This window comes from Anolis sagrei, chromosome 10, assembly GCF_037176765.1.
Source record: "Anolis sagrei isolate rAnoSag1 chromosome 10, rAnoSag1.mat, whole genome shotgun sequence".
NCBI lineage: Eukaryota > Metazoa > Chordata > Lepidosauria > Squamata > Dactyloidae > Anolis > Anolis sagrei.
This window is the reverse complement of record NC_090030.1, coordinates 31800053-31823925: the sequence shown is the minus strand read 5'-3', so window position 1 is coordinate 31823925 and position 23873 is coordinate 31800053.

Below are 23873 nucleotides of genomic sequence, written 5' to 3'. Positions count from 1 at the left end.
GGGAAGGAATGAAGGAGGGAGGGACAGAAGGGAAGGAAGGAAGATAGGAAAAGAAGGAGGGAAATCAGAAGGGAAAGGAGGAAGGAGGGAAGGAAAGAAAGAAGGAAGGAGGGAAAGGAGAAAGGAAGGGAAGAGGGGCATGTGGCCGAGACAGCCTTCCAGGTTCGCCCTTCAAAGGGGGCAGCCCATCCCCGGGGTCAAAGCTGCCCCCTCCTTCCCATGCAGTGCGGACCCAAGGGGAGACTTGGGCAGGGGAGGTTTCTGTACCTGCTGCAGGTGAAATGCGGCTGCTGTGGGCCGAAGTTCCCTCTGCTCTCCTCCTCCTCCTCTTCCTCTAGGCTTCCTCCTCCTCCTCCCGGCTTTTGGCGAACATGGCCAAGAACAGTCAATGGAACCCCAAAAATAATAATAATAAGGAGGAGGAGGAGGATAGTAATCCACCCGATCCCTGAGAGAGGCGCCCGTTGGCTCGGCTCCTCCGTGACGTCAAGAGCCTTTCTCCCATTCACACAAACAGGGGAGGGGGGGGGGGGAGGAGGGGAGGCGCGCTCCCGAGCAGCTCCATTCATTCATGCCTTGGCCTCTCCTCCTCCTCCTCCTGCGCGCCCCCGCCTATTTCCCAAGGTCAGGGCTGAAGCGGCAGAGGGGGGAAAGGAAGGGGCCTGAGGCTGTGAGGAATGATGGGAGTTGGAGTACCAAATACCTTGCCTAGGAGAGTGTGTGGTTTGCATTCAAACGCATCTATTAAACCTCATCAGACTGAGAGCCAAAACCAAGGTTACAACAACATCTGTTATAGAACTCCAGTATGCTGATGACAATGTCATCTATGCGAATTCAGAAGAAGATCTGGAAGCCACTCTAAACACCTTCGCAGAAGCATACACGAAGCTCAGCCTGTCATTAATAATAATAATGAAGTGGAACATGACCCCCCATTAGAGAGAGCAACTTATAGTTTTACTAATCATAGAATCCTAGAATCAAAGAGTTGGAAGAGACCTCCTGGGCCATCCAGTCCAACCCCATTCTGCCAAGAAGCAGGAATATTGCATTCAAATCACCCCTGACAGATGGCCATCCAGCCTCTGTTTCAAAGCTCCACCACACTCCGGGGCAGAGAGTTCCACTGCTGAACGGCTCTCACAGTCAGGAAGTTCTTTCTCGTGTTCAGATGGAATCTCCTCTCTTGTACTTTGAAGCCATTGTTCCATTGCGTCCTAGTCTCTGGGGAAGCAGAAAACAAGCTTGCTCCCTCCTCCCAGTGGCTTCCTCTTACATATTTATACATGGCTATCATATCTCCTCTCAGCCTTCTCTTCTTCAGGCTAAACATGCCCAGCTCCTTAAGCCGCTCCTCATAGGGCTTGTTCTCTAGACCCTTGATCATTTGAGTCGCCCTCCTCTGGACACATTCCAGCTTAGAGTCAATATCTCTCTTGAATTGTGGTGCCCAGAATTGGACACAATATTCCAGGTGTGGTCTAACCAAAGCGGAATAGAGCATGGGGAGCATGACTTCCCTAGATCTAGACACTATGCTCCTATTGATGCAGGCCAAAATCCCATTGGCTTTTTTTGCCGCCACATCACATTCCTGGCTCATGTTTAACTTCCTGTCCATGAGGACTCCAAGATCTTTTTCACACGTACTGCTCTCGAGCCAGGCATTGTCCCCCATTCTGTATCTCTGCATTTTATGATTGTAAGTGAACTATACATCCCAGTAACTACACTTGCCGCACTTGCTCCCTTGCCTGGCGTGCTTTGGGTCTAGAGGTGTGCCTGAAGACCCCGGCGTGTGCACCAAAAGTCACCTCTTCTCCTGACTTTCTCCTCAGCCATTGGGACCAAGAGAGAGAGAGAGTGAGAGAGAGAGAGAGGTGGAGAAGCCCACCTTTTCTGAAGATAGGCGCAAAAACAAAGGAGGGAGCGGAGGTGGGAGATACCTCCAGCCGGAGGGGCTCTCTCTCTCTCTCTCTCTCTTGGTCCCAATGGCTGAAGAGAAAGTCAGGAGAAGAGGCGACTTTTGGTGCGCATGCTGGGGTCTTCAGACACGCCTCCGGACCCAAAGCGGGCCAGGCGTGGCGGCTCCGCCTCTTGCCCCCCCCCCCCCCGTGGATTGGGGAAAGGAGAGGAGGCGGGTGGAGGGCCGGGGGATCGGGAAAGGGAGCCGGTCATGGAGAAGGGATCAAACACGGAGAACGATTGAGCGCCGGCTCTGCTCGCGCACCCAGTGGCCGGGTGGAGCAGGAACGAGAGGGGCTAGGCGAGGCTCAAGGGCCCGGCCCCCTTGGGAAGGGGGTTGCCCGGCAGTGAGGCAAGAAAGCCGAGGCTCCCCCCAGACTGCTAGGGCTGTTGTGAGCTGAGGGGGCACTCCTCAAGTGGTGGTCGAGGGGCATTTACAGAGGCACCTCTGCGCCCCTGGCAAAAAAAGTGTTCTGCGACCGCTTACTTCGCATAATGGACGAGCCGCCCCTGCTTAGAATGTATATATGGCAAGCAATTTAACCTCAGCAGACTAAAAGCCAAAACCAAACTTACAACAACATCTGTTATAGAACTCCAGTATGCTGATGACAACGTCGCCTGTGCGCATTCAGAAGAAGACCTGGAAGACACACTAAACACCTTTGCAGAAGCATATGAAAAGCTCAGCCTGTCATTAATAATAATAATAATAATAATAATAATAATAATAAACTTTATTTATAGTCCTTGCCTAGGAGAGTGTGTGGTTTGCCATCAAACGCATCTTAGAATGTATATATGGCAAGCTATTTAACCTCAGCAGACTGAAAGCCAAAACCAAGCTTACAACAACATCTGTTATAGAACTCCAGTATGCTGATGACAACGTCGCCTGTGTGCATTCAGAAGAAGATCTGGAAGACACACAGAACACCTTCGCAGAAGCATACGAGAAGCTCGGCTTGTCATTAATAATAATCATCATAATAATAAACTGTATTGATACCCCGCCACCATCTCCCCAATTGTCGTCGAGGGCATCCCAGACCCCTGCCTTCAAGCTGGTCTGACCAGCAGCAGGGAGTTCCACAGTTCCTGGACGCCAAGTTGGGCCAAACTGATGAAATGTGCCCCAGCAGCAGCCTCAACCAGGGACTCTCTACAGTCGTGTGCTCTCTCCTTTCACTCCTTTGCTAGCCCCAACTATGTAACTAATCCCCAAATAAAGATTAATCAAATTGCAACTTTTAGACTCTCCAGCTTGATACTTTGTGTCTCTTTCTTGCCTGAAACTATCAAAATGCATGAAACTAACCTTTTCCAGGCCGCGGGAGACTGCAGGCCTGCCCGGAATGCCTCCCTGGCGTTTCGGAGAGACTGAATCTGCGCTCCCCCAAACCGCGGATATGGAAACCCCTCGGGCCCCCGTATCCGCGAGATGATGGATCGACTCCATTTTGATGGCATATTTTTCCTGGCTGAATTCTAACACGATCTGCTATCTCACTTTTTGTATTTTGGGCTTCTACGCTTGGGGAATAACCTTTGGAGTATTAAGAATATAATTACAATAAACACAATCAAAGTAACAGTGGGCAGACCACATGTATAGGATACAATGTTAAACATCCCTAATGAGATAAAAATAGGAGCAAGTTATTTGTGCGGAGCTCATAGAGACACACAGGGTTGAAAAACTAAACTTCCCATTTGGGGGGAGTATACTCCAGTGACAGAAGCGTTGAGGGGAGCAATAGTGTCGTGTTGTGCACCTACTCGCCAAAGGTGCAGCGGAAGAGCCAGGTTTTAAGGTTCTTTTTAAATGTTTCTAGTATAGGGGCTTAAACATCGAGAAAACCAAAGTGGTCTTCCAGCATTCACCAGCCAATCCCTCTCCAATGCCAGAGATACAGCTTAATGGTGTAACATTAGAAAATGTGGACCATTTCCACTCTCTTGGCAGCCACCTCTCCACAAAAGAACTTCCTGACTGTGAGAGCCGTTCAGCAGTGGAACTCTCTGCCCCGGAGTGTGGTGGAGGCTCCTTCTTTGGAAGCTTTTAAACAGAGGCTGGATGGCCATCTCTCAGGGGTGATTTGAATGCAATATTCCTCCTTCTTGGCAGGGGGTTGGACTGGATGGCCCATGAGGTCTCTTCCAACTCTTTGATTCTATGATTCTAAGTCAACATTGACACTGAAATACAACACTGCCTGAGCTCTGCGAGTGCAGCATTTTTCCAAATGAAGCAGAGAGTGTTTGAGGACCGGGACATCTGTAGGGAAACCAAAGGACTTGTTTATAAAACTATTGTCCTCCCAACCTTGCTATACGCCTGCGAGATGTGAACTAACTACAGACGTCAACATTGACACCAAAATACAACACTGCCTGAGCTCTGCGAGTGCAGCATTTCTCCGAATGAAGCAGAGAGTGTTTGAGGACCGGGACATCCGTAGGGATACCAAGGTGCTTGTTTATAAAGCTATTGTCCTCCCAACCCTGCTATATGCCTGCGAGATGTGGACTGTCTACAGATGTCAACACTGAGACTGAAATACAACACCACCTGAGCTCTGCGAGTGTAGCATTTTTCCAAATGAAGCAGAGAGTGTTTGAGGACTGGGACATCCGTAGAGATACCAAGGTGCTTGTCTATAAAGCTATTCTCCTCCCAACCCTGCTCTACGCCTGCGAGACGTTGACTGTCTATAGACGCCACATGCAACTCCTAGAACGATTCCATCAGCGCTGCCTCCGGAAAATCCTGCAAATCTCTTGGGAAGACAAGCAGACAAATGTCAGTGTGCTGGAAGAAGCAAAGACCACCAGCATTGAAGTGATACTCCTCTGCCATCAACTCAGCTGGACCAGCCATGTTCTGTAAAGAATTGTCTTTAGAACAGGATGTGCAACCTTTGCCCAGCGGGAAGCCAGGGGGCCCAAGGAGAAGTTCTCAGAGGTTTTCCACCACAAATGATCTTTAGATGGCTTGTGAAGTATAACAAAGCCTTTTATTAATGAACAATCAAACAGAGACATCTCTTGTCTTCAGAAAGATAAACAAATGATTCCAGGCTTTTATGCAACTGGTGGCTTCCTAATCTTGCCCACGAAGGACAGGCAACTGTCTTCAATCACTTCTTCTTTACTTTAAATGGAAAATTCCCCTTTTTAACTTCTCCCAGGCTGACTGTAATCTAACCCTTACTGATGTGGGCTCTGCTACTGGGTCGAACTGCTTCTTGAACGCCGAGTGGACCTACCAGTAAAGGCTTAGATGTTCTCCAGCTGGAGTTCTTTGGTCTTTAGGGCTGTTTCCCTGGAAATCTTTGGAGACTCTTAAGACTGTTCTCCCCCGGAAAGTCTTGGAAACTCTTAAGACTGTTTTCCCCCGGAAAGTCTTAAGGGTTGAAGCTTTTATACAGGGGAAGCTTGCACACATCCTGTACATAAGCTTTCCTTGCTGAGACTAACTAAAAATGGCTCCCTTCCCTTCCCAACAGGGGCGGCTCATCCATTACGCGAAGTAAGCGGTCGCAGAACACTTTTTTTTTGCCAGGGGTGCAGAGGCGCCTCTGTAAATGTCCCTCGACTACCACTTGAGAAGCACCCCCTCAGCTCACAACAGCCCTAGCAGTCTGGGGGAGCCTTGGCTTTCTTGCCTCGCTGCCGGGCGATCCTCTTCCCAAAGGGGCCGGGCCCTTGAGCCTCGCCTAGCCCCTCTCGTTCCTGCTCCACCCGGCCACCGGGTGCGCGAGCAGAGCCGGCGCTCAATCGTTCTCTGCGTTCGATGCCTTCCCCATGACCACCTCCCTTTCCCGATCCCCCAGCGCTCCACCTGCCTCCTCTCCTCTCTCCAATCTGTGGGTGGGCCAAGGAGCGGAGCCGCCACACCTGGCCCCTTTCGGGTCCAGAAACGTGTCTGAAGACCCCAACGTGCGCACCAAAAGTCGCCTCTTCTCCTGACTTTCTCTTCAGCCATTGGGACCAAGAGAGAGAGAGAGAGAGAGAGAGCCCCTCCGGCTGGAGGTATCTCCCACCTCTGCTCCCTCCTTTGTTTTTGCGCCTACCTTCAGGAAAGGTGGGCATCTCCACCTCTCTCTCTCTCTCTCTTGGTCCCAATGGCTGAGGAGAAAGTCAGGAGAAGAGGTGACTTTTGGTGCACACGCCAGGATCTTCAGGCACGCCTCCGAACCCAAAGCGGGCCAGGCAAGGGAGCAAGTGCGGCAAGTGTAGTTACTGGGATGTATAGTTCACCTACAATCAAAGAGCATTCTGAACTCCACCAATGATGGAATTGAACCAAATATGGCACACAGAACTCTCACGACGAACAGAAAATATATATCAATTATTGGTTGGGGGGGGGGGAGGGCGCCAAAATACTGTTTGCTTACCGTTGAAAATTACCTAGGGCTGCCTCTGCTTCCCAATTGCCCTGAGCAAGGGGCGGGACCAAAATTTGATGGACAGGTGACTTGTCCTATGACTGCAACCAAAGGAAGCCACCTTTCTGCAGAGTCCCTGAAACCTAGGACTGCAAACAAACATTCAATACAAAGCAAATAAAGTTGGAGCTACTGGTACAGCCGTACCAGCACAAGCCACATTGTCTGGATGCCCGACCACTGTCTCCCAAAGCAGTTACTCTACTCTGAACGCAAGAATGGAAAATGGAATGTTGGTGGACAGGAAAAGAGATTGAAAGATGGGCTGAAAGCCAACTTTAAAAACTGAGAACTGGGAAGCCCTGGCCCTTGAGTGCTCCAGTTGGAGGTCAGCTGTGACCAGCAGTGCTGTAGACTTTGAAGAGGCATGAATGGAGGGCGAACGAGCCAAGAGGAAGGCGCATCAAGCCAACCCCAACCTGGAAACCAATGCCCTCACTGCGGGAGAAGACACAGATCAAGAATAGGTCTCCACAGTCACCTACGGACCCATCCTGGAGGATTATCCTACTCGGAGAACGAGGTATTGCCTAAGTAAGTAAGTAAGTAAGGCTCTCAGTCAAGCGTAGTCTGGCTCTTAATGGCACCCGTCTCCAACTTATTAGAAATTCCCTTCTTCTGTCTGTCGGTGCCAGATTGCGGTGCCAAAACGAGGAGGAAAAGTGAGAAATCCCCTCCGTCTTCAGAGCCAGATGGTGGAAGTGACAGATTTCTACAAGAGCTTCAAAGCTGTCTTTGGGAGTTTGGATCAGAGTTGGCAGGTTGCAACTCAGGAAAAAGCCTGGCAGCGTATCAGCCTTGCTATCTCCTTTCCTGCATTCTTGCAATGTTTGATGCACAGGGATGATTGTTATGGACCACGAGAGGACAATACAGTAGGGCTGGTCAATTCGTTTCGTTAATTCGTAATTCGTTAAAAAATTCGTTAATTTTTGAATTACGAAACGATTACAAAACTTTTTTTTTAACCTGGAAGTGTTTTTAAATATTGAAACGGCAGGCGCCAAAAAATTTTGTATTTCCGTCCATTTTGGAAATACGTAAGATGGCCGCCTGCCGATGCTTGCTGAGAGGGGCGAGCGAGCGGCGAGCGAGAGGGGCGAGCGAGCGGCGAGCGAGAGGGGCGGGCGAGCAAGAGGGGCGAGCGAGCGGCGAGCGAGAGGGCCCGCCAGAGTGAGTGCCTGCCTTCCCTCCTTAATAATAATTAATAATAATTAATCCCTATTCTACTAAATTAATAATTAAATTTAAAAAATATTTTAAAAATATTGAAAAAAAAAAGGGCGCCATCTTTACAAAATGTTTTGTAAATATTTACGAAATTTCGTAAATACCGAAACTTTTTTTTGGGAAAGTTTTGTAATTATTTTAAATATCGAAACAAAAAAAAAACCCCAATTACAAATTGATTTTAGAAACAAATTTTTGCGTTGTTACCCAGGCCTACAATACAGTCCTGCAGCATTTCTTAACTGGGGGGTCGCAAGGGGGTTTCAGAGGGTTCGCCAAAGACCACCAGAAACCATACATCTCTGAAGGTCTTAGTGTTCTAGAGCTAAAATTTAGGGGTCTTTGCCAGGAGGCAGAGACCAATTAGACTCCTCAAAGAGTTCCTTTTTCCCTGGCAAGACAGAGAAGCATCCCATATTTTTCCCTAATTTCCCAATGAAAAGTCTCACCAGTTGAAGAAAAGCCATCGAAGTTTAATGCGATTCAGCTGAAACCGGATGCAAAGCGGCAATCATCTGCCAGCAGAGCATGAGGGGAATACACCAATACAGTCATATTTATAGCAAATTCAAAGTTGCAGAGTTCAAACTCCCCGCCCCGGCTTCCATATTGTTCCCTGCCATGATTGGGCGATGGGCTCCAGTGGTCCGTAGCAACCAATGGGGAGACCTCTGCCACCTGGTGGTGACAGCCAATCAGGAGAGATGGAGGCGGGATGAGGGAGCACAAAGGAATCTGGGAAAGGAAGTGCCATGCCATGCGGCCGGCGAGACAAAGGCCAGCCTGAACTATTGTGCTTTGAGTGGAATGAATAATCAGAGCGAAGGCAAAAGGTTTTTTCGAGGACCTTTTGTTCTTCAGGAGGAAATATGATTAAGATTTTTGCCAAAGGGGCAAGCTGAGGGCTGGGCAATTCCTCCGAGGGCCACCAGCTGCCCAGGCTATTGTCCATGCAAAAGGAAGTTGTGGATAAAAAATTCCTGGAATGTTTGGGGCTTTGTAGTCCCTTTGGTGGAGTTTCTTCATGTATATAGGGGAAACAAAGGTCAGAGGAAAAGGGGAAAGGCTTCTGCCACACAAAGAAATCAGAAAACACATTTCATACATCTAAAGTTCATAAAAGGCAAGATTTCATAAGGTTTGTCCATGTGGGGGGAAAGAGTGTCCATGGGGGATGGCTAAAACGCAAGGGTGTTGCACAAAGGTCCTGGCAGGAGTTCTTGAGTGGCCCAAATGGACCTGGTGTCTCTGGAAACTAGCTTTGCTCCCTGTCCTTGGAGAACTACAGCTCCCGAGAGAGGCAGAGACCCCAAGGTCTAGCTATTCCCGAAGTTCCATGGGGTCCTCATTGTTGTTAAGGCCTTGGCAAATTGACCAAGACTTAACCCCTATTGTGCAGTCTGGTACCTTTGTCCTTTGCAGAACTATAAGTCACCATCCCTTGTTGGGGGGGGGGGCATGCTCGACGTCATTAAGAACCCCTTTGGCAGAGAATGCTGAAGATCTGTCTGCCTCTCCTTCTCTTCCTCTTTGCAAATCTTCCCACCAAAGGTTCTCCTCCGCTGTGATTGGCCGGCCTCTCAGCCAAGGGGAGGGCTATTTGTAAGACTTCAAGCGAGGAGGGGAGAGCAGGCATGTTCCGCGCATGGCAGTGCGGTGCATATGTGCGGGCAAGGGAGAGTATGTGAAGCTGGAGGGAGGTTCACACCAGCAAGTCCCTTCAAGCATGGGGATTCTGTCTGGGAAGCCCCAATTCTGTCATTCGTGGGGTTCAGAATGCTCTTTGATTGTAGGTGAACTATAAATCCCAGCATCTACAACTCCCAAATATCAAGGTCTATTTTCCCCAAACTCCTCCAGTGTTCACATTTGGGTATATTGAGTATCCGTGCCAAGTTTGGTCCATATCCATCACCGTTTGAGTCTAATGCCGAAGCCTGTTAGAATCAGTGGACCAAAGTTAGTGTCATCCTGAAGAGAGCAAGTAGGCCGAAGCCTGCTAGAGTCAGTGGGCCAAAGCTAGTGTTTTCCTGAGGAGACTGAGGAGTGAGTGTGCCAAAGCTAGTGTCATCCTGAGGAGAGTGAGTAGGAGGAAGCCTGTTAGAGTCAGTGGGCCAAAGCTAGTGTCATTCTGAGGAGTGTGAGTAGGCTAAAGCCTGATAGGGTGAGTGTGCCAAAGCTAGTGTCATCCTGAGGAGAGTGAGTAGGCTGAAGCCTGTTAGAGCCAGTGGGCCAAAGCTAGTGTCGTTCTGAGGAGAGTGAGTAGGCTAAAGCCTGTTAGAGTCAGTTGGCCAAAGCTAGAGTCATCCTGAGGAGAGTGAGTAGGCGGAAGCCTGTTAGAATCAGTAGGCCAAAGTTAGTGTTGTCGCAAGGAGAGTGAGTAGGCCAAAGCCTGTTAGAGTCAGTGGGCCAAAATTAGTGTTGTCCTGAGGAGGGTGAGTAGGTCGAAACCTGTTAGAGTCAGTGGGCCAAAATTAGTGTTGTCCTGAGGAGGGTGAGTAGGCCGAAGCCTGTTAGAATCAGTGGGCCAAAGTTAGTGTCGTCCTGAGGAGGGTGAGTAGGCTGAAGCTTGTTAGAGTCAGTTGGCCAAAGCTAGTGTCGTCCTGAGGAGAGTGAGTAGGCCGAAACCTGTTAGAGTCAGTGGGCCAAAGCTAGTGTCATCCTGAGGAGAGTGAGTAGGCTGAAGCCTGTTAGAGTCAGTGGGTCAAAATTAGTGTTGTCCTGAGGAGAGTGAGTAGGCCGAAACCTGTTAGAATCAGTGGGCCAAAGCTAGTGTCATCCTGAGGAGAGTGAGTAGGCCGAAACCTGTTAGAGTCAGTGGGTCAAAATTAGTGTTGTCCTGAGGAGAGTGAGTAGGCTGAAGCTTGTTAGAGTTAGTGGGCTAAAGCTAGTGTCGTCCTGAGGATTGTGAGGTAAACCTCAGTGTGAGAGAAGGATCGTGTGAGAAAGCTCCAGTACGAAGGCTGCTGTGTGTAAAGCTACTATGTATTTGTTTATTTGTGTTATGGAAACCTTATTTTTGTAAATAGTGCACTAAGCTCTGTCGCTCCGGTGTGTCCGCACCCGGGAAAACAAGAGAAAGGAGGCAGCTGTGTCTTTTGACAGGAGAAAGCTGAAGGCACAACGGGTTGACTGGGAAGTGATAAGGCAAACTGACAAGGAGAAAGCCTCACTCCGTCCCCAGACCGCCTGGACGGTCACAGGGCATCTGGCTTGGATGACCCCCAACCATAACATTATTTTGCTATTTCATAACTGTAATTTTGCTCCTGTTATTAATTATAATGCAATTATCTGATAAGCAGGATGTATTCACTGGACCAAATTGGGCACAAATACCCAATAAAAAGCCATTAAATGCTAATCAAGGTGGTCAGTTGAAACATTCACACCTAGCTCCAGCAGACAAGAATCCTTTGTCCCACCCTCGTCATTCCACAGATACATAAACTCATTTTCCTAGTTCCAACAGACCTCACTACCTCTGAGGATGCTTGCCATAGATGCAGGCGAAACGTCAGGAGAAAATGCCTCTAGAACATGGCCATATAGCCTGGAAAAACCTACAACAACCCAATACCCAATATACCCAAAATTGGATTGGGGGGGGGGGGGCGGTTTGATTGATTTTGTCATTTGGGATTTATAGTTCACCTACAATCAAATTGCATTCTGAACTCCACCAACGACGGAATTGAACCAAATGTGACACATAAAACTACCATGGCCAACAGAAAACACGGGAAGGGTTTGGTGGGCATTGACCTTGAGTTTGGGAGTTGTCGTTCACCTACATCCAGAGAGCATTGGACTCAAACAATGATGGATCTGGACCAAAATTGACATGAATACTCCGTGTGCCCAAATATGAACACTGGTGGAGTTTGGGGAAAATAGACCTTGACATTTGGGAGTTGTAGTTGCTGGGATATATAGTTCACCTACAGTCAAAGATCATTCTGAACCCCACTAACAATTAAATTGGACCAAACTTCCCACACAGAACTCCCAATGACCAACAGAAAATACTGTGTTTTCTGATGATCTTTGGCGACCCCTCTCACACTCACTGGCGACCCCCGCAGGGGTCCCGACCCCCAGGTTGAGAACCACTGGTCCAAAGGGTCAAAATGAACAAAACACACAGACCAATGTTATCTCTTCCATAGGAGGCTTTTCGTTGTAGTAAAATAATATGGTTGCACTAATTACAACAACAGGGTTTCCATAACACAAATAAACAAATACATAGTAGCTTTACACACAGCAGCCTTCATACTGGAGCTTTCTCACATGATCCTTCTCTCACACTGAGGTTTACCTCACAATCCTCAGGACGACACTAGCTTTAGCCCACTAACTCTAGCAGGCTTCAGCCTACTCCCTCTCCTCAGGACGACACTGACTTTGGCCCACTGATTCTAGCAGGCTTCGGCCTACTCACTCTCCTCAGGACAACACTAGCTTTGGCCCACAGATTCTAACAGGTTTTGGCCTACTCACTGTCCTCAGGACAACATTAACTTTGGCCCACTAACTCTAGCAGGCTTCAGCCTACTCCCTCTCCTCAGGACGACACTAGCTTTGGCCCACTGACTCTAGCAGGCTTCGGCCTACTTGCACTCTTCAGGATGACACTAACTTTGGCCCACTGATTCTAACAGGCTTCGGCCTACTCACTGTCCTCCGGACTCCACTAACTTTGGCCCACTGATTCTAACAATGATTACGGGCGTAGTGCCTCGCCATCGAGGGTAGGCAGCTGGACGTCCCCACTGCCCGGTTGACCCAGCCATAGGATCTCCGTCTTTGCTGGATTCACCTTCGAACTGCTGGCATGCAGCCATCCAGTAACAGCCTCAAGGCACTGATGGAAATAATCAGGTACAGAGTCCAGTTGGCCTTCCATCTTCAGCACCAGCTGAGTATCATCAGCGTACTGGTAACATTCCAGCCCAAAACCTCGAACCAGCTGAGCAAGTGGTCGCATATAAATGTTAATATTTTAAAAGGTAGGAAATGGGAAACACTAGACCTTGAGAGATTTAAAATGATTCTTCAAATGAATCCCGCTGCCACCATTCCAATAATAATCAGGCTGAGGTAATATTATGAGTTTGTTCTGTAACACACACTGTACCACTATAGTTTCTTAGTGGTTGCTGTGAAACTGTCTTTAAGAATACTTTGACCACGAAGGTGCACACACTGAGGCTGGTATAAGTTAATAAAATAATAAGAATGTTTATTTAACAGGCTTGAAATAATTCAGGTACAAATGCTTAATGGTTTCAGGAAGTTCTGGCATGAAAAAGCTTGTGGTTGCGTTAGAGTAAAAATCTTAAACACTTCTGGGTTACAAGTCTGCAAAGTTCCACCACAGAAAATTACTTCAGGAAATTAATCTCTGAAAGTAACTTATCCTCAGGAATCTAGCCAAAAATACCCTGAACTAGACTTCCCTTGGAATGAACAGTCCACTAACTGGATCGAGTAAACCTTCCAAGCAGCTCTTGATCAGCCAAGAGGGGCACGGATCAAGAGAACAGGTGGTTGGTTTTGCAGTAGCCAGAATTCTGGTGACATCTCCCATGTCAAGTGGTGTAAATTGATCGAAGATAGGCCCGCTAAGCAGCCACAAGGTCTCCAGCTCGGATGATTATGATTATAGTCAACTTCCACCGGAATGCAAGAATAGGTATAAGATGCACAATGTTGAACTCCGAATGCAACGTAGGGCATGCCCGGTGACAATCCACAATATGAAACTTGCAAAGACAAGGCAAATATATTTGCACAACTCCCTTTCTGCCGCTATAGATGTCTTTTTTGCACCATTGCAAGTACTGTGACCTATGTATGCATATGCCCCTAACTACATCACGTTCTATAGCCACCTTGCAGCTACCCAAGTGTGGGTTTGCACTACCCAAACAGGGTTCCAGATCTTGGCCCATGCCTGCCTTTCCCACCGGCTCCTTATGTTCTTCCCACAATGGGATCCATTTGACTCACATCGAGGGCTGGCGTGTGGGTGGGCGTTCTTCTGCTTCCTTTTTCACAGCCTCTCCGGGTAACTAAAAGAATATTAAATGAATCTGGCTTGAGCGGATGACTCTATTTTTATACCCATCTCCCCCGCGACTTGCCTCCTGCGTCCTCTCTTTTAGCAGCTTGCTCTCCCTTCCTGCATCCAAGGAGCCAAGCCTTTTATAGGTTTTAGGAGTGTGCATTTTTTTGAAGATTGTGTTCTATAAGTATAGAGAGAGAGTCTTCACTGCTTTGTCTCCAGAACTAACCTTAAGTTATAGATAGGGAAAATCCTGCTTTTTTCTAAACCACAACAGCTTAAGGTTAGAGTGTAAAGATTCCAGGATCTTATCTGCCATCTGGAGAAAAGGGTTACCTCTGTAACTAAAGAAAAGAAGAATATTTTTGTAGTTTCATCTATTGACTGTTTGTTTGCAACTTTGATGAACTGTGCCCAGTCTTCAAGGACTTTGAATAAATAAATATCCTTTTTTGATGTTTAAACCAGTAATAGTCTCTCAAGTAATAGTCTCTCACTAAGTATCTCAAGCTTCTCAATATAGACACCTGCAGTTCGCTCAGACATAGAGAGAAGTATCAAGGTGGGTATATGGCAAACAATATATCTGGACAGGGGGTAAAGCAGATCCCCCCATCTGTCCCTCCAATATAAAGAATTCACTGGCACCTATATAACGTTATGAGGGGATGTCTCACTAATTAACTTCCGCTGCCACCATAAACTGAAATGTACAGGAACACTCTAGCTATTCAAAATAATAAAAGGGTTTTTAAGACCACCAAGCACTGTGTCTTTTAAATTCTTTAAAGGAAAACAGGTGAGGTTGTTGGAAAAGAACTATAGCCACAAAGGCACACTGGACTCAGGCTTTTTGAGTTTTAAAATAAACAAGGAAAGTTTATTGATGAAAATACAGAGAAAAGCAAGTGCTGTTTAAAATCTTGGTTGTTACATAGAATTTTTGGCTTGTGTCTTGAAAGCGTAATGGTTACATGCAATGGCTCTTTCTTTCTTACAACACAGAGATTTTTGTCTCTTTAAAAACCAGTACACTTGACAGGAGCTGAATCTCTGTCAAGATACAACTGTAGCTTAGCTACCCTCAACTGTGGCCTAGCTAACTACAATCCAGCTATTTCTCCTAAATAGCTATTCCAGTTTGCTACAGCTGCTTTTGCTGGCAAACCTAAGGCAAACTGCCTTCTCTCAACTGATCTTAAAACACGAACTCCTAAACTACTTCTCTAATCCTGCTCTAAGCTCTAACAATAACAGACTGACTGAAAAAGCCCTCTTCTTTCCCTCCAAACCTTTCTAAACTCCGCCCCCTTTCTTTAAACCAATCCTGGCTGTTCTAATGCTAACTCAGGCCTAGGCCACTCCCCCTCTCTAAAATGGTGTTTTCCCTGAACTAAGATGGCTCCTGCTGCCCTCTGCCAGGCCTTCTAAGGCTGAAACTAACTAGCCTGCCTCTCCTAGGCCCTGCCATCCAGGCTGGAAAGGTAAGGGATCTTTACAAGAAGCACATCGCAGTTTTATTTTTTATATCATCTGGGCGGACGGCACAATTATTATTATTATTATTATTATTATTATTATTATTATTATTGTAATGCATGAAGTTTAGCAGTTGTCACTTATGTAAACCTTGATTTCAACGGGTCTACTGTAGTTTGGAGTAACATTTATTTATTTTTTGGTCGTGTCAGGGCAACCAGTCAATTATATTACATTTCTAACAGAACAAAGCAAACAAACAGACAAAATACAAAATTTGTGAGTTTGGTAGTTGATTAAATGTCCTTTGACCAGTATCTGGCCACTTGGAGTGCTTCTGGTGTTGCTGCAAGAAGGTCCTCCATGGTGCATGTGGCAGGGCTCAGGTTGCATTGCAGCAGGTGGTCAGTGGTTTGCTCTTCTCCGCACTCGCATGTTGTGGATTCCACTTTGTGGCCCCATTTCTTGAGGTTGGCTCTGCATCTTCTGGTGCCAGAGCAGTCTGTTCAGCGCCTTCCAAGTTGCCCAGTTTTCTGTGTGCCCAGAGGGAGTCTCTCATTTGGTATCAGCCATTGGTTGAGGTTATGGGTTTGAGCCTGCCACTTTTGGAATCTCGCTTGCTGAGGTGTTTCAGCAAGTGTCTCTGTAGATCTTAGAAAACTATTTCTAGATTTAAGTCGTTGACGTGCTGGCTGATACCAAAACAGAGGATGAGCTGGAGATGTCTCTGCCTTGGTCCTTTCACTATTGGCTGCAACTTCCCGGCGGATGTCAGGTGGTGCAATACCGGCTAAGCAGTGTAATTTCTCCAGTGGTGTAGGGCGCAGACACTCCATGTTCATTAAGAGCCACATCCACTGTTTTAGCGTGGTGAGATGTGTTCCACACTGGGCATGCATACTCAGCAGCAGAGTAGCATAGCGCAAGGGCAGATGTCTTCACTGTGTCTGGCTGTGATCCCCAGGTTGTGCCAATCAGTTTTCGTATGATATTGTTTCTAGCACCCACTTTTTGCTTGATGTTCAGGCAGTACTTCTTGTAGGTCAGAGCATGGTCCAGAGTGACTCCCAGCTATTTGGTGCGCTGTAATGCTCCAGTGTGATTCCTTCCCAGGTCATCCTCAGAGGGATGCTTGTCTGTTCTTAAGGTGAAAGGCACATGTCTGTGTTTTAGATGGGTTGGGGATGAGCTGGTTTTCCCTGTAATAGGCAGTAAGAGCACCTAGAGCTTCAGAGAGCTTCTGTTCTACCATCTCAAAGCTCCCTGCTTGAGCGGTAATAGCACGATCATCAGCATAGATGAAGCTCTCTGTCCCTTCTGGCAATGGCTGGTCATTTGTGTAGATGTTGAACATGGATGGAGCAAGCACGCTCCCCTGAGGCAGGCTGTTCTTCTGTTTCCGCCATCTGCTTCTCTGGCCCTGGAACTCAACAAAGAAGCTCCTGTTTTGTAGCAGGTTTCCTATGAGGCGGGTGAGGTGGTCGTCCTTTATGATATTATACATTTTTCTCAGGAGGAGGCGGTGGTTCACGGTATCATAGGCTGCTGACAGGTCTATGAAGACATCTCCTGTGATCTACTGCCTTTCAAAGCCATCTTCTATGTGCTGAGTCAGGTTCAGCACTTGCAATGTGCAGCTTTTGCCTTTCCTGAAGCCAGCTTGTTGTGGGATCAGACAGGGGTCTATTTTTTCCATAATTCTATGCAAAATAAGTCTCTCCAGAACTTTGTAGAGGTGGCACAACAGGGAGATTGGTCTGTAGCTTTTTGGATCATTACGGTCTGTGCCTGGCTTCAAGATGGCGATGACTCTTGCTTTCCTCCAGATTTTGGGGATCTGACAGGATGCAGTGCAGTTGTTCATCAGCTCCAGCAGCCAGCGCCTTTCTTTTGGACCAAAGTTCTTGATTTGTTCCAACATTGGATCGAACCCATTGATTTGGACTGAAAAATAGAAGGCTTTTACAAATCTTTTGCCTTGCTACTGTTGAGGTGATCATTAATATATTGTGCATAAATAAAATAATTGGGTTATTTTGTGCATGTCTGTTGATACATTGTTGCTGCTGCGTGCCATTCATTTCAACCAGGTTTGCTATTATCCACGGTTTTCTCTTTCTGTGGTAAGTTCAAGAACCAATCGCTGCAGACATGATTGTTGTTGTCTGCAAAACCCTTTGCAAATGTGCAAATTTGTATACAGACCATTCCTTTGCAAACTCATTCCTGGAAATACTGATGGGTCCGGTCTTGATTCAGGTGATGCCTCCAGGCACGGTTCTGGTGCTTTGATGGTCAAGGTCTCCTGGTTTCCTGACAAACTCTGCCTCTTAGCCTTCTCTTTTTTGGACTCCAGAGGCAACTGGTTGCCTGTCCTTTGTGGAAAGGAAACTTCGATGCTTTATTTATTTTTTGAACTTGTGTGCCGCCACTCCCCTGTGGCTCGGGGCGGCTTACAAGAACAGGCTAAAACCTAACACAATTTAAAAACAATTTAAAACAATTTAAAAACAGCAATATCAAAGATCAAAGGCCTGTCGAAACAGGTATGTCTTACATGCCCTGCAGAAAGCTGGTAAGTCCCGCAAGGCACGGACTTCAGGTGGCAGAGTATTCCAGAGCGATGGTGCCACTGCTGTGAAGGCTCTGCGTCTGGTTGCTGTTAGATGCAAGGTCTAGACACTGGGGATTTCCAATAGATCTTGGTCCTCAGAACGGAGGGATCTCTGGGGTTGGGAAGGGGTGAGGCGGTCCCTCAGATAAATCGGCCCCAGACCATGCAAGGCCTTAAAGGTGAGTACCATCACTTTGAAAGTGATCCGGTGCTCAATGGGTAACCAATGCTGCTGCAGTCAGATTGGGGTGATGTGGCATCTCATCAGAATTCCCGCAAGAAGCCGAGCAGCTGCATTTTGTACCAACTTGAGCTTCCGGATCACCGGCAGAGGAAGGCCAATGTAGAGGACGTGACAGTAGTCCGGTCGAGATGACCGTGGCCTGGATCACCGTAGCAAGGTCGTCCCTGGACAGGGAGGGGGCCAGCCGTCTAGCCTGCCGCAGGTGAAAGAAGGCGGTTCTGCTCACGGCGGAGAGAGACCTGGGCCTCCATCCTCAGCAGAGGGTCCAAAAGGACTCCCAGACTCTTGACCAACGGTGACAGGCGTAGCGCCTCGCCATCCAGGGTAGGCAGCTGGATGTCCCCACTGCCCGGTCGACCCAGCCATAGGATCTCCGTCTTTGCTGGATTCACCCTCAACCTGCTGGCACGCAGCCATCCAGTAACGGCCTCGAGGCACTGATGGAAATAATCGGGTACAGAGTCCGGTTGGCCTTCCATCTTCAGCACCAGCTGAGTGTCATCGGCGTACTGGTCACACTCAAGCCCAAAACCTTGAACCAGCTGAGCAAGTGGTCGCATATAGATATTAAACAACAACAGAGGGGAGAGAATGGCCCCCTGAGGAACCCCACAAGAGAGAGAGGGGGGACCTCTCAGAGACCAGGCCTCCCCTCTCCACTTGCTGTCCACGGTTGTGAAGAAAGGAGGGGAGCCACTTTAAAGCTCTCCCCCTGACTCCAGCAACAGCAAGGCGGTGGGTCAAAAGATTGTGGTCGACTGTGTCAAATGCTGCTGTGAGGTCCAATAACACAAGCAGTGCTGACCCGCCCTGGTCAAGCTGGCATCGAAGGTGATCCGTGATGGAGACCAGCACAGTCTCTGTCCCGTGTCCCGCACGGAAGCCGGATTGGAAGGGATCTCGTCCGGCTGTGTCGTCTAGGAATTGCTGCAACTGCTCTGCTGCTGCCCTCTCCATCACCTTGCCCAGGAACGAGAGATTCGAAACTGGGTGGTAACTGGAGGGAACCGAACAATCTAAGTCTGGTTTCTTCAGCATTTGTCATTTGTCGAAATGACACTCGTTGGGTTGTGGCCCTCCTGCAGTATCGGTGCCGTTGGGTTGGATGCGTCACTTGCTGAGCAGAAACGGAGTGCCGGTTGCTATAGCGATCTTTTGTTGCAATCTCCTTGGAAATGGGGAAAAGGAGGCAACGTTCTGGGTCGGCATGCATGGTTTGGTGCGATAAGGGATAATAAGCACGGCCCGAGGGTGACGTATAAAAGGAGAAGATGGATTGGGCTCACGCTGTCGCTGGAACTCAGCACTCCTTCCCTGATCAAGATCACACCAGTGTAAATAGTGGAAGAGGAACAGCGTGGTGTAATGGTTTGAGTGTTGGACCAAGACACTGGGAAACCAGGGTTCACATCCTTATTCAGCCATATGAAATCATTGAGTGACTTTGGGCAAGTGAATGCCGTGGATTCACTACGTACCTGGATTTCAGGAAGGCCTTCTTTGACAAGGTCCCCATGACCTTCTGGCAAGAAAACTAGTCCAATGTGGGCGAGGCAAAACTATGGTGAGGTGGATCTGTAATTGGTTAAATGGACGAACCCAGAGGGTGATTTTCCCCAATGCTTCCTCTTCATCCTGGAAAGAAGTGACGAGCAGAGTGCAGGGTGCAGGACCGGGGCCCCTGGGCCCGGTCCTGTTCAACATCTTTATTACTGACTTAGATGAAGGGCTAGAAGGCAGGATCATCAAGTTTGCAGACGACACCAAATTGGGAGGGAGAGCCAATACTCCAGAGGACAGGAGCAGAATTCAAAACGATCTTGACAGATTAGAGAGATGGGCCAAAACTAACAAAATGAAGTTCAACAGTGACAAATGCAAGATACTCCACTTTGGCAGGAAAAACGAAATGCAAAGATACAGAATGGGGGACGATGAGGCCTGGCTCGAGAGCAGTACGTGTGAAAAAGATCTTGGAGTCCTCGTGGACAGGAAGTTAAACATGAGCCAGGAATGTGATGTGGAGGCAAAAAAAGCCAATGGGATTTTGGCCTGTATCAATAGGAGTATAGTGTTTAGATCTAAGGAAGTAATGCTACCCCTCTATTCTGCTTTGGTTAGACCACACCTGGAATATTGTGTCCAATTCTGGGCACCACAATTCAAGAGAGATATTGACAAGCTGGAATGTGTCCAGAGGAGAGCGACTAAAATGATCAAGGGTCTGGAGAACAAGCCCTACTAGGAGCGGCTTAGGGAACTGGGCATGTTTAGCCTGAAGAAGAGAAGGCTGAGAGGAGATATTATAGCCATGTATAAATATGTGAGAGGAAGCCAGAGGGAGGAGGAGGGAACAAGCTTGTTTTTTGCTTCCTTGGAGACTAGGACGTGGAACAATGGCTTCAAACTACAAGAGAGGAGATTCCACCTGAACATTAGGAAGATCTTCCTGACTGTGAGAGCCATTCGGCAGTGGAACTCTCTGCCCCGGAGTGTGGTGGAGGCTCCTTCCTTGGAAGCTTTTAAGCAGAGGCTGGATGGCCATCTGTCAGGGGTGATTTGAATGCAATATTCCTGCTTCTTGGCAGAATGGGGTTGGACTGGATGGCCCATGAGGTCTCTTCCAACTCTTTGATTCTATGATTCTATGATTCTAAGTCATGCTGTCTCAGCTGCGAACAAATCTGTCCCTGAAATCCCATGATAAGTTTGCCCTAAGGCAGTGTTTCTCAACCTGGGGGTTGGGAGCCCTGGGGGGAGGGTCAGGAGGAGGGTTTCAGGGGGGGTCGCCAAAAACCATCCAAAAACATATATTTCTGATGGTCTTAGGCAGGGGCGGCTCAACCATTATGCAAAGTAAGCACTTGCAGTATAGTTGATTTTGCCCAGGGGCGCTCTTGAGGCGCTCTTGGGGGAAAATAGACCTTGACATATGCAAGTTGTAGTTACTGGGATGTATAGTTAACCTACAACCAAAGAGCATTCTGAACTCCACCAATGATGGAATTGAACCAAATATGGCACACAGAACTCCCACAACGAACAGAAAATATATATCAGTGATTGGGGGGGGGGGGGCACCAAAATACTGTTTGCTTACCGTTGAAAATTACCTAGGGCCACCTCTGCCCAAAACCATCCAAAAACATATATTTCTGATGGTCTTAGGAACCCCTTTCTCCGATCCTCAAACACTCTGTGCTTCATTCGGAAAGATGCTGCACTCGCAGAGCTCAGGGACAATGAAGGATCGCCTAAGTAAGAACCTCCTTGGCAGAGAAGGCTGAAGATCTCTCCACCTATCCTTTTCTTCCTTTTTGGTATTGGTGAACAACAATTCCCAGAATTCAGAAACACCACCTCCCAACCTCCCCAGGATTCAATGATAGCCGTGTAGGTAGTGTGCCAAGTTTGGTGCAGATCCATTGTGGGCTGGGTTTGGAGTGCTCTCTGATTGTTAACTATAGATCTCAGAAACTACAATTTCCAAATGTCAAGGTCTATTTCCCCCAAATTCCACCACATCTGGGCATATTGGGTATTCATGCCAAGTTTGGTCCATATCTATCATTGTTTGAATGCACAGTGCAATTTGGATGTAGGTGAACTACAACTCCAAAACTCAAGGTCAATGCCCACCAAACCCTTCCAGTATTTTCTGTTGGTTGTGGGAGTTCTGTGTGCCAAGTTTGGTTCAATCCCATCGTTGGTGGAGTTCAGAATGATTGTAGGTGAACTATAAATCCCAGCAAGTACAACTCCCAAATGTCAAGGTTTATTTTCCCCTAACTCCACCAGTGTTCACATTTGGGCATACTGAGTATTCATGCCAGATCTATCATTGTTTGAGTCCACCGTGCTCTTTGGATGTAGGTGAACTACAACTCCAAAACTCAAGGTCAATGCCTACCAAACCATTTCACTATTTTCTCTTGGTCTTGGGAGTTCTGTGTGCCAAGTTTGGTTGAATTCCATCACTGATGGAGTTCGGAATGCTCTTTGATTGTAGGTGAACTATAAATCCCAGCAAGTACAACTCCCAAATGTCAAGGTTTATTTTCCCCTAACTCCACCAGTGTTCACATTTGGGCATACTGAGTATTCATGCCAGATCTATCATTGTTTGAGTCCACTGTGCTCTTTGGATGTAGGTGAACTATAACTCCAAAACTCAAGGTCAATGCCTACCAAACCCTTTCACTATTTTCTCTTGGTCTTGGGAGTTCTGTGGGCCAATTTGGTTCAATTCCATCATTGGTGGAGTTCGGAATGCTCTTTGATTGTAGGTGAACTATAAATCCCAACAATTACAACTCCCAAATGACAAAATCAACCCTCCTCCACAACCCCACCAGTACCCTTTCTGGTTTTGCAATAGGTGCAATGAAAATAACCTATGCTTTAAAGTTACTGAAAAGTTATTCGTAACACACCAACTCCCCCACAATTAATTTAAAAATCATCTTCTAGAACCAAACGTGACTCTCGAAGCTCCTTTCATCTTTCTGCTCCATTATTAGAACCCGTCCGCATCCACACAGTATAATCAGTTGAGTCAGATGGAGGAGAAAATAGTAACAGCGTTGAGTGACAGCTGCTAAAAGCGTCGTAACTCATTATATTGCAGAAGCGAGAGAAAGAGAAATAACTCGTAGAACCAAAGAAGGCATGTGTTGCTCCATGTGGGTTCTTTTAATTTATTTCAAAGCACTGACTTTTCTTACAGGCGGTCATTTGTCTTTTCAGCCTTGGGATTTCTACTATTGACAGGGGCGGCTCGTCCATTACGCGAAGTAAGCGGTCGCAGAACACTTTTTTTGCCAGGGGCGCAGAGACGCCTCTGTAAATGCCCCTCAACCGCCACTTGAGGAGCGCCCCCTCAGCTCACAACAGCCCTAGCAGTCCGGGGGGAGCCTCGGCTTTCTTGCCTCGCTGCCGGGTCATCCTCTTCCCAAAGGGGCCGGGACCTTGAGCCTCGCCTCGTCCCTCTCGTTCCTGCTCCACGCGGCCACCGGGTGCGCAAGCAGAGCCAGCGCTCAATTGTTCTCCGTGTTCGATCCCTTCCCTGTGACCGACTCCCTTTCCCGATCCCCCAGCGCTCCACCCACCTCCTCTCCTCTCCCCAATCCACAGGTGGGCCAATGGGCGGAGCCGTCGAGCCTCGCCCGCTTCGGGTCCGGAGGCGTGTCTGAAGACCCCAGCGTGCGCACCAAAAGTTGCCTCTTCTCCTGACTTTCTCTTCAGCCATTGGGACCAAGATAGAGAGAGTGAGAGAGAGCCCCTCCAGCTGGAGGTATCTCCCACCTCCGCTCCCTCCTTTGATTTTGCGCCTACCTTCAGGAAAGGTGGGCATCTCCACCTCTCTCTCTCTCACTCTCTCTCTCTCTCTCTCTCTCTTGGTCCCAATGGCTGAGGAGAAAGTCAGGAGAAGAAGTGACTTTTGGTGCACACGCCGGGGTGTTCAGGCACGCCTCCGGACCCAAAGCGGGCCAGGCAAGGGAGCAAGTACGGCAAGAGTAGTTACTGGGATGTATAGTTCACCTACAATCAAAGAGCATTCTGAACTCCACCAATGATGGAATTGAACCAAATATGGCACACAGAACTCCCACGACAAACAGAAAATATATATCAATGATTGGTTGGGGGGGGGGGGGCGCCAAAATACTGTTTGCTTAGCGTTGAAAATTACCTAGGGCCGCCTCTGACTGTTGACAAACCTAGAATCATAGAATCATAGAATCAAAGAGTTGGAAGAGACCTCATGGGCCATCCAGTCCAACCCCATTCTGCCAAGAAGCAGGAATATTGCAT